Source organism: Ochlerotatus camptorhynchus, unplaced genomic scaffold (assembly GCF_037179485.1).
Source record: "Ochlerotatus camptorhynchus isolate MF236.1 unplaced genomic scaffold, CSIRO-AGI_Acam_v1.1 ptg000265l, whole genome shotgun sequence".
NCBI lineage: Eukaryota > Metazoa > Arthropoda > Insecta > Diptera > Culicidae > Ochlerotatus > Ochlerotatus camptorhynchus.
In genome coordinates this window covers 1,052,131-1,064,426 of record NW_027040755.1, presented here as the reverse complement: position 1 = coordinate 1,064,426, position 12,296 = coordinate 1,052,131, and the positions used below count along the sequence as shown (strand labels likewise).

Sequence of the window (12,296 nt, the reverse complement as noted above, 5' to 3'; positions counted from 1 at the left end):
CATCCTCTAGAATAGACCGTTCTATGCCTGTCAGATTGGTCCTCACGGAGAAAATAGAAATCCTAATTGGTGGCGCACTCAAATTGGAATGTCTTAGAGCAGCACAGTTTTTTTGTTTGTGTTAATACGTGAAAAATTTGATCGAGGTTTTTTTTTTAATAGTGTGAAGCAAATAGAATAGAATACCATAGCATAGAACTCTGCTAGCTTGGACCGTCGTCAATGCATCGTGGGTAGAGTAGGATGAAAAAGTACGAAAGATGGGACAGTTTTACAAGAAATCGCATGCGTAAAAGTTGATTACTATTTTGCGAAATTGAGAATCTTGTTGAATTAAACCCGAAACAAACAATAAAAGCTTTAAAACAGATAATGCAAGCGAATTAAGCTGCTTATTGGGTTGATCAGGACGTAGATGCTAGTTCACTTTAATGGCTCCATGTAATTGTGTTGCTTAAGGCATTCAATTTCGTTACAAATAAATCTGCACATGTTCGTCACTGGCTGAAACAAATTGACATGGTTTGCCTTGACGATGACTTTTAGTTCAAATGAGCAACACCAAGGCAGAATTCGACAGTGAGCATGCATTAGAGTGTAACCGCGATGATAATAATTCGGTTGAATTAACATTTCTCGATACGTTTGTTGTTGCTTTTGATAGCCAATACAGCCTGGTACAGCACTGTATTGGGAACATTTAAGAAAATTGCTTCCCTTAGCTGTAGCAATTTAAAGAGAAAATCGATCAAGAGAATTGATCATCACAGCTACGCCTTTATGCATGCTAACTGTCGAATTGTCAATATCACCGTGTATTGTCAAGATTTTGCATCACTGGTCCGAATTTTCTTTGGAATTACCTTGGTATCCTCCTTAGAATTCTGTTGGAAATTTACTTTGAATACTACTCATGGTTTTCTTGGGTTTCTATTCACAGAACTACCTTGGAAGTTCAGCAAAACTATCATGAAAGAAATCCTCAAATATCGCATCAAATTTTCCTAACAATTATTCCCTTGGAATTCTCCTTTGAATTCCCTTATCTCTTGGAATTCCTTGGAAATTGTCATATATTAATTCATTACAACTACTATTCAACTTTTGTAAGTTACTTATTCAAAAAATCTGGGTTCCTTGAAAATATTCAATGTCCTACGTCGGGAATATTCAGAACCCCATAAAAACCATTCAAATTTAAGAAAGTATGTTGTTGCTGAAGGTAAATCCACTCCACTATTATGTTCTGAATTTTGCCTCAGAGAAAGTTAATCAAGGATTTATTAAAATGTCCTTTAACGAATACGAATCCCAAACAAGAATCTTTTAAATATAAAATGTAGACGATATCACCTGCTATATGTATGCCTGTCATATCAGTAGACTTTGACAAGAAACCAAACTGACATAGTGCATAATTGATGGCATTATTTCTTTGTTCTTACTCACCAAGCACCATTTCTACATAGCAACAGAGTCTCTAGCAACTAGCTCCCAATACTAGGGCACATGACCCGTAAAGCCTTCACGTCAATTTGTACATATCTGTATTCACCAGCGCAAACATCCACTTACCGACCCAGCCGACCAAACCTACCAGAAGAGCAAATAAGCTTGTTGAGATTCTTTCCGTTTCTTTTCTATTTTTCCGCCCGCTTTCCACTTTCCACAGCAGACTTGTGGCGTTGGCTACTGAGTTGCTAGTAGGTACTGTCACCGCCTCCTTTGCTGCTGAGATCACCGCGTAATAATATGCCAGAACCCAGAACACGCACACGCTCAACCAACACAATCGGTAACAGTGGGGGTGAAATGAACACTTTTTTATCGGTTAAATCATCAAAATTCTGAAAATGTAAACAATTGAAAGGGCTGATATTTTTTTTTAAATAATTCCTTACAACGTCAAGTGTTCATTTCACCATTCGCCATCAGAGTTACTGGTTTGAATAGCATTTTTTATCCATCGCTCATTGTACGAAGAATAGAGAAAAATGGGCAAGAAATAAAGTACGATGTGTTTCTACTGCAAAACTTACGTTTCTTTTGCCTGACCTTGATCATAAATTTACGCTACCCTATGACCTAATAAATCCAAACACGCCTGCTATAGTTTATTGCTACTAGCAACACACGAAATTGACAATCTTTCACATACGCAAAAAAAAAACTCACAGCAATGACGCAGAAAAATTTCAAAAACGTTAAACAGCAATCGTTCCGCCGCCGGTCAATTAAAATGCCTTCCAGCCCAAATTGATTGGTTGCAATATTCTCTGATTGAGCAGGGTTCTTTTGATTCATTAATTCGAAGCTGACATCGACGAATCGGAATTCGTCTGCTGGCTGATGGTACAGGTTTTTCTCCTTCTTCGTATCACTTTTACGCACTTCAGCACGCTATATGGAATTCCGTGGCATTCTTTGTTGTGCGTGCGCATTGTGATGCAGCACCGTATATGACATTTTACGGTGTCGTTGTTTACTTTGCACTTGGCACACGCAAAACAAAAATATTAAAACGAAGAAAACATAACCAATATAAAAAGCTTGAATTTCTTTCGCACACGTCATTCTCGAATGTTTCTTGTTTGTCTTTTATTTTTCGCCAATGTTGTGTTTATGTTGCATTTACTTATATTCGATTGTTGTTTTATGTAGCCTTTTGTGCATGATGTACCGCATATTGATTTATCATTTCCGTTAAAGTTTTACGATCAATGGATAATTTATTTCATGGTTACTAATACGCGATACATTCCATATAAAGTTGATCTATATTACAAAACCGCATATTGACCTTAAAGATTAGCATAACCATAACCATTGAAATTTGCGAACTATAGAAAAATTGTTTTATTGAAGTTCTCGTTTTGAAAATGTATGAAGTAATCAAGAATAATGGTTCTTAACAACCCATGTATCTTAACATCCAAGTCCAAAACAAACATAATACATAAGGTTAAAACTTTACCATGAAAAACATTTATGTTAAGGTCAACTTATGGTGCGTGTTTTTATGCGGAGTGTTTCAATATTTTACTCATTGCGAGGTTACGGCAGTAGAAAGCCGCAAATCGGGAAGGGTCGACATTCATGGTTCAAATTTGCAGTTCTAGCTTTCCAGATATAGTCATTTTTAGGGCATTGCAAGTTTGATAGTTTTATGAAATTCTAGACTTCATTCGCTGCTGCAAAGGGAATTGGAACGAAATATTACATTGCATACGTCGCATCATCTTCGTCCCATGATGGTTGGTCATTTTATTTATTGATGCTAAAATCAATCACGTGCGCCTTTTCCACTGCACTTCTCTTCTCGGCCTACCAGGACTACCTACTTTGCGATGAATGGGATGCTCTCACGAACTAGTGCGAACAAGCGCGACAGCTTGACAGTAGGAGGGTGGCGAAAAAAGGCACCGCCTGCTTCGTTCGCACGCTGTGTCCATCCATGGTCGTGATGTTATTCATCATGTTGGCACGCACTTTCAGGGCTAGCCTTGGTCATCTGTATTTTTTTTTGCAAACAGGATAAAATTGCCTCTCGATCCCCCTTCCACCGAGTGTTCGCCTGACCCTCGAGTTTCAGATTGGCGGAACGAACGACTGTGAAAACAGCAGGCCGCTGTGAGTGTCAATATCAACTCAATCAAACTGAGCATCAATGGAAAGCCGGAGAGCAAACCAGAAGCTTGTTGGTGGTTTTTGCTGGATGAATAGTGCTGTAAAAGACATTTTTTGTTGATTGAACCTTTTGGAAATGCAGAAGGGAAAATGAAGTGGTGGTCTGTTTCAAGTGTTTTATTAATGAAACTACTCTCTCACACACGTATGAGCAATATAGAACACCATCAAATATGCGGAAAGCTACTCTGTGCTTGGAATAAACAATACGTTGATTACTGAAATCTACAGGATGTGCGGTTTCAAGCTTTGTACCTCGGCGAACAATCCAGAAGAATTTCTTCAAATTAATTACTCTTGAAGGGGTACCCGAATGTTTCAAATTGTTAGATAGTTCATTAGACGGATACAAAACATCATCGAATTCCTTCCTGCAATCCCTCCCATTTCCACCAGAAGAATTTCCCAACGGCACAGGAAGGTTCTCGTCCATCAAAGCTCATTTTTTTTTTCATTTTTCCCGGAACTGAACATCTGTCCGTAATCCTCAATTTACAACTCGTTCCACGAAAAATGAATACCGTGCTCCGAACAAATGAACAAACGATGGATCAAACAACAATGACGCTTCCCGGAAGCCAACAGTAGCAACAACAAAATTGGAATCCGCCTGCAGTATAGTTGATCGCCATAATGGTTCCTCCAATTTTAATAGAGACCTTCGTAGCCCTACTTCCGTCAACACCAGGGGTGAGAAAAATATTTTTAGAAACTCACAGACACAAAACAGCCATTGGAAACATGTGGATTATTAGCCGTATTTCGTCTACGCCACCCGGAGCGATTTCCGGAGACGATGCTGGAATAGTATTCTCACGAGGATGCAAATGACAACGGTCGACAAGAGGCATATCACATCATCCTGGCAGAATGAAAGCAATTTTTTTCCCTCAAATGATGACGAAAGTCAAACAGTATTTTTAACAATTTTCCGGCTCAACGAAATCCCCGAAGGCTATCGCAAAAGTAGGCAGTGCTTTTCTTATTTTTTTTTAAAACATTGTTGGCGGTTCTCGGTTTTGCAGCTCGATTCAATTTCACATCGATTTTCATTATATCATTCCCCAAGGCAGGCTCGATCTTCAGCGATAGTTCGTAAAGTACAGTTTTTGCACGTCCCAAAGTTTGCACAAGTTCTACCGGGACTAAATGTCAAAGCTATGAGGTAAGAGAAAATGTCGATAAAAAATAACTTCCAACGCTTGCTGCGACCGGGAGCTCGTTTCTCTAATGTTTGATGTTTATCATCATCATAGAGCTCTCAAAGGGCGAGAAGTGGTGCGATGCCGGTCCTTCAACGCACCGAACTGGTTCACTGGAAAATGAGATTATGCAAAAGTTATGAGATGTGCGAGAATGGGATTTTTCGACGATGATGGGGTGTGTGGGTGTTTAATTTTGGGTGGTACACAGCAACCACTGACTAACCGGGTGGGTACGGGAAACGAGAGAGGTGTGTCGCTTGAAATTACTGTGGCCACTGGAAAGTGATAAATGGAGAATGGTGGTATTTTATGGGTTGGTTAATTGCACTCCATCGTAGGGATGGTAGCGGAAAATTTAAGTGTTTGTTTTGTTAAAATAAATATAAACGAAGCTGTTGATTTATGACTCGGTGCGGCTCTGGTTGCTATGGAAACTCATTTGCTACTAGATTTATACTCTGATTGTTGGTTGAAAGTGATTGGCGAGTAGGAAAAGCGGTGCTTCGGTAAGAAGATAAATTTTTCATCCAGGCACAATATTTTAATTGGCATTTTTGTTTGTCCAATTTTGTAAACTTTTTTTATTTTATTATTTTAATTTATTAAATTAAAGGGGAGCATCGTAGGCGGAGCACATTGTTTTTTAGTCATAGGCTAATTCATCTCTTAAAAGGCGGAGCACAGCTACAATTGGAAACACAAAAATGTTTGCAGATCTTAAGAAAAAAATTCCGTCTGGTGGTTACCGTAGAATTCTATAGCAACTGTCAAAGTTCTACCAGCACACAGTGGTCTTAGTACGCAAAAATGTGAACATTTGAAATTTTAGTGAGAAAACTTGAGTAGGCTCCTAGAAAGCATAGTAAAATTTTGAGTGCTATTTTTCGACGTATTCTGTACTTTGATTAATTCTTGATCCCTGAGATGGAAAATCAACTTTCATCAATTATCAACAGCAAAGTTGTAAAAACTATTGGCACAAAGCACTTTACTCAAAATATATACTTTCGGCACGTTTTAGACTGTAAAAATTGAAATTTTCACGAATGACTCCTAAAAATTAGTTTTTTTTAACATACATATAATTTTTTTCTGGTGGTTCGAAAACTTTGATATAATGTAAAAAGTTCTTCATGTAGCTAAAATACACATTTTTGTAAAACACTTATTTTCAGAATATTGTGATTTTTTTGACCAAAAATTCTCAATTTTGTATTCTTGATTGCTCCAAAGGCGTCAGATTAGAAACCATGTATCATAAACTTTATGATAAACATTATAAAATCCAAATAGTTCCATCAGTATTTTCTGTTATCGGGAAATGTTGGATTCGGATCCACATGCAGATTCGGATTTTTACACGATTTTTTTCGTCCGTACTTTCGATCGTGTGCGGTATATGGATTTATTAAAAGTTTTCATATGAGCGCCCAACCATCTTAAATTTTATGCTCCTCCTTTAAGGAGTGACAATAACTGAAATTTGGGAATTTACACATAATTTAGCTCCCTTCAACTAAAACTAGGGTACGGTTTAAAATTGTGTGCAATCAACCCACAGTAAAACTTAAAAATACTCATCTAAACTCTACGACGTTTCAGTTTTAGGAATTGTTCTTTCTCAGGGGACATAAAGTAATGCATTCTTTCATTCAGTGCATTAGGTTTTACGATCTTAATCTAAAACTAGCTCATCCCCTGGATTGAAACGTTAACGATGATAAAACTGTAATCATTTTTTTTTTCTTGTAGACTGAAAATCGGAACAAAATGACGATTGCTTCTAGATTTTTAAAATTCCCCGTAAGTCTACACTATTCTGAAGTTGTCGGAGCTTCCTTGAAGTTAGTTGACGTGTTTTAAAGGTTTCTAGTCTGCAATGAAGTTCTATAGACTTCCCTGAATTTCTCATTTCGAAGTTCCCGCAATTTTCCTGCCATAACATTATTCGGTTTATGCTATAGTTCGCGAAATTTACCTGAAGTTTTCGATATATACTTCCTTGAAGCTCATGGAACTTTCTTTAAAATCTTTAATATTCCCTGAGTTTCTCTGGACTTGCCTGGAGTTTTCGTTCCTTCATGTAGTTCCGTAAATTTTCATGAATTTCTCGGAACTTATCTAACATTCCAACAATTTTCCTGAGGTTCATGGAACTTCTCTGAAGACCCCACAGTTTTCCATATATGTGTGGTTCATTGCAGAAATCTCGAAACACTATAATTCCTTGGCACTGCTTGAAAGCTCCTGCAATTAATTAACGGAGCTGCTCTAAATACTCGAAACATCTATTCAAATAATGAAACTGCACTGCAGTGAAATTCCCGGTACTTCTTATAGTTTCTCCAGATTTTCCTGAAGCTCAAGGTACTGCCCCGAATTAATGGAATATTACATTTATAGATCGCAGTCCTACTTAAAGGGTGTATTCGATAAAAATGGCACACCGAAAATCTTCTGTAACTTTTGAACCGTATGAGTAAAAATCCTGATAATTGGAGTAAATCTTTATCATAGTGTATGTTTACATCTATGAAATTTATTTATGATGTTATTCATACATTAGTTCCAGTCATGCCGTCGAAACAAGAAATTGCCGTGAAAAAATTCTGTGCGCTTACAATCAAAATTCAGAGGCGTCCCACCGATGGATCGCTAAAAAGCTTGGAATTGCAAATACAACTGTGCCTTGTGTGATAAGAACTTTCAAGGAGCATCTGAGTGCCCGAAGAAAGGAAGTGAGTGGTCGTAAAAGTGGTCCAATGGACAGTAAAATGACAAGGAAACAGTTCAAGAACCTTCCAAACATGTCGATTCGAGATTTCGCTAAAAAGTCCAAGGTGTCAGTCGGTTTTGTTTAGAAAAACCATGAAGCGTGCTGGGTAACATGTTTACAAGGTGCAAAAAGCCCCAAACCGGAATGAAAAGCAAAACATCACTGCGAAAACCCAAGCCCGGAAACTTTACACGAGGCTGCTCACCAAATCGTGTTGCATCGTAATGGATGACAAAATTTACGTCAAGGCCGACTTCCGTAAACTTTCTGGGCAAGAATATTTCGTTGCCAAGTCTAAGTTCGATGTTCCGGAGGATATTCGAAAGAAGAAGTTATCGAAATTTGCAAAGTAGTTCCTGATCTGGCAAGCGATTTGCGGATGTGGTGAAATTAGCGCTCCCTTTATCACTTCCGGAACAATCAACGGTGCGATTTACACGGAAGAGTGCCTTAAGAAGCGTTTCTTGCCATTCCTTAGGAATCACAAAGGATCAACTCTGTTTTGGCCTGGTCTAGCATCCTGCCACTACGCTCGAAACGTGTTGGAGTGGTACCGAGTCAACGGAGTCCAATTGAAAAATTCTGGGCAATTATAAACACGGAAGTTCGCAAACATCCCAAAACTATTAATACAGAGCTGGAGTTGAAGAAAATTTGGGTAAAAACAACAAAAACTTTGGGAAAATCGGTTGTACAAAATTTGATGGGTGGAGTGAAAAGAAGGGTGTGGGCATTCGGGATGGGATAATTGAATAAAATAAATTTTGTTAATCATAACTCATTAGTAGTTGTTCATTTTCTGAAAATTTCAAGAAAATCCGATAATCGGTTTAATTTTTGGTGAGTAAATATGTGTGTGCTATTTTTATGCAATATACCCTTATGACCCTCTACACACTTAATCTAGCTCGGTAAAATGTCCAACAGCCGATTACCTCGGTATTTACTTTTGCCGATATTTCTACAAAATATCTGTATGTTAGCTGACATCGCAGCAAAATGATATTTGTTAGCTGAGTCTCGGCAGTTGTTTTACTGAATCTCAGCAAAATAAATTGCAGAACTACTCGGCTGTTGGAATCTCGGCGAAAAAATTTAAGTGTGTAGTCTCCCAAAAACTACGTATCTTTAAACTTCCCCAGAAGTCTGAACCTCAGTTTCTTCTGGAGATCTCTAGAGCTAACTTTCTTGAAAGTCTCCACACTGCTGAAGTTCTGCAGACTTCTCCTCAGATGATTTTTTGAAATCTCTTATCCCTAGTAGCACACTTGTCACAAACTAGGTAACAAACTTGTTGAGGTAACTGATATATGACTAATTTAAGTCACATTCAAGTAGCTGCAACTTTGTGTGACATATGTGTGCTACTTGGGATGTTTTTTGAAAATCCCTGAAGTCAGAGAACATGACAAAAGCTACTGCAGTTTCCTTGAAGCTGATGGATTCGCCTTGAAGATGAAGCTGATATGCGCAATCTGTTCATGAAACTTACCCGAAATCCTCGGTATTTTCTTTCATTCCTCGAAACTTCTTCCTACATTTTTAGTCAAACCTCTTGAAGTTCTCTTATCTTTCCTGAAGTTCTCGCTACAGTTCTGATGATGGTTCTGAAATTGCTCTGAAATTATTAAAACTGCCCTACAGATCTCCGTGAGTTTATCGCAACTTCCAATATGTTCTCCCATGACATCACGATGATTACGAAGAGCTCCCGCTACTTCTTCAACCAGCGTTAAAAATAGCACTCTCGCCTTTCGTTCCTCACACAGCAGCGTAAATCCCCATCAACCACGAAACACACTCTAGGCAGGGATGGAAAATCATTTGCATTCATTTCGTGCATTCATTTACATTCATTTGCCTCTAACTTTTTTCATCAACAGAATTCCGTAAAATAGTGTGTGAAGCTTTTGTAGGCTCAAATCAGTATCTCTTATGCATGATGAATCAGAACGATAAGAACCCACAATTGTTTTTCAGTGAATGTAAATTGCATTCACTGAAAAACAATGGCATGTTCTGCCAGCTCTAGTTCGTCATGTATAAGAGATTCAGATTTTGATTATTATCACAAGTTGTAGTTAATATCAAAAGCTACAACAGCTTAATACATCATTTAAGGTATTCTGTTGATGAAAAAAGTCAGAGGCAAATGAATGTAAATGAATGCACGAAATGAATGTAAATGATTTTCCATCCCTGACTCTAGCTCTTCCAACTAGAGGGATCTCAACAGAGAAAAAAAGGACTACGTTCACTTTCCACTACCAATCTTTCGTGACACAACGGCTTCAGTTCGTCAGTACATAGTCTGTGAGACGCAGCGCCAGCTCTTCACCGGCCGAATCAACTCGGGACCAACGCCGAGATCAGAACCGACAACTCCAGCGGCCGAAAATAAGCGCGTCTAATGGCGGCCGCGGCACACTTTGAATGCATTTCTGAAACACAACCTCAACGCAAAAACACTGCGACAACAACATTCGACAAACACGCAGCAATCAAGGGAGAAAAAAAAATGCACGCACAGAGCACGGCACGAGCAGAACTGCTAACGTTGAAAACCAAACGCGAACTCTGAACTTTGTTGCAAAATGCTTAGTATTTAAAACTTCAAAATTTGTTTGCAAGAGCAAGATTTTAGGAATCTTTTAATAATTTGTTCGGAAATCTGTATAAACAGATTTATACAGAAACTGCAGTGATTTGGAAATCTTGTTGAACTAGCGTTGATTTAAAATCTTATGACAAATGTATCAGATTTTTAATTTCTTTTGGGATTCAAATTGTGCAAAATCCTTTTTGATTTAATTTTCGTTACGTAAATTGGCGTACATGCTACGTAAAAATTGAATATTCTTATAACAATATATTCAATTTTTGGTTAAAATCGTGATTTATAAAACCAGGAAATTTTCGACCAGGAAAAACCTGATATTTTAAAATGAAAATCGATGTACTCTGATCTTGGCATACGAAGATTCTTTTGATTTTAGCGATCATGAAACCTTCGTACGCGCTGGCAATCACTTCTTGAATCAGATATCTGCCCATAACTTGTATTGGGGCCATTATTATCATTATCTTCCACCCAGTTACTATTATCGGGAGGAATTCGATACGGCTCTGCAATGATTTTTAACGACGGACTTTCTTTCTGTTGTGGATTACCACAGCAGTTACTGTGTTGTGTCGCAATGATTGAGTTTTATCTCCATTACTTTTGGCTCACCATCTCCTTTTTGTTTGCTGTGTATTTGAACTCTCTCGGGCAGGGTGGCATCAGTCTTGGGAAAATATCAGAACAATCAGATTTCACCAATGCCCAAGATCACGGTTGATTTTCGAAAACAAAAATCAACAAGCAAGCAACTGCGGATGACATTACAAGCTGTGATATCGTAGCTACGAATATCAAGCTAACAAAACTCACCAGTTACAATTCTAACCAAATTGTGTTGAGTTTGAGTTCCATGATTTTTGCTTGACATCCGAACACGACCCGAAACTACCGTCCCTGCTGGCAGCAGTAGCTTCGTGTCTGCCATCGGTGAAGAGTAAAGATATATGGCAACTCTCAACTTCATTTTTACATGTTGTGAACAGTCTCTAAATATCAAAGGAGCTTGTAAAATCAATATCGAACATGAAATTTTGTTCCAATATCACGCGTTATATTGAAAGCGTATGAGAGCGAAAAAATGTTATTTGATTCATGATTTTGCCAACACTGATTCATGCACAATTTTTCGTACAAAATGCTCACTTGTTGAAAGCTTTGCACTCACTTGATGACATATGATTTTTCTTAAAGTAATCCATAAACAAGAGATTGAGGTTCATAGAGGTACGAAAAACACAATAGATTTACATTTAGGCTAAAATCTATTCTCATTTTTGCGTCACAAAAATGATATTAGAAACAATCGCTGCTCTTTTCAGGTTTTCAAAAAAAAAACTCATTGGTGCTCATTCAAATGTTAAAATTTATCTCTGATCGTACGCTATCATTATCTTAAAGTAAAACCAAGTTTGATGAGCTAAGTGAAAAGTTAATAACAAAATAACGAATTGTTTAAACAAAATTAAACAAATTAGCAATCCTGCTCTCGGTATATGATCGTTAGGAACCTCCGTTTTGCAGAGCTTGCACCTCGGCCGCTTTGTGCAGTCTCTTGCCGTGTGACAGTTCTCACCGCACCTTCTGCTCAGCTCAGAGGCCACATTATGCAACTAACTTGAAATGACTTTTTTATACAAGCGCTCATACCAAAAATGCTTCGTTTCAACTTCCGCAGTGAGGCCCCAGATCTAGCTCATGTTCCGGTGAGTACGAGTCCGAGTCTTCAGAATAGAAACGACCTTAAACATGCCAAATCCATCATGCACGCATCAAATCACGATTCACAACCATAATCATTGGTGGTCATTTTGAGTGATTGTCCAAGAGACGACATTGGCCACATCTAGACATGATCCGGATGCATCTGTTAAAGTGACCATAATTTTTTATTTTTTTATTTTCAAAAATAATTAAGCCAGTTTTTGAATTTAAATTAATTTCACAATCGCCAATCGTCCGAAGTATTTTGAGCTTTCTTCACTACATGAGTTGAAGTTGATTGATT

General features: G+C 37.9%; 1 protein-coding gene across 10 annotated transcripts in view; it reads left to right on the top strand.

Moving 5' to 3' along the window:
- The window catches only part of LOC135705295 (protein kinase C, brain isozyme-like), a 147,479-nt gene that overhangs the window by 94,255 nt on the left and 40,928 nt on the right, over positions 1 to 12,296 (top strand). The window lies entirely within an intron of this gene.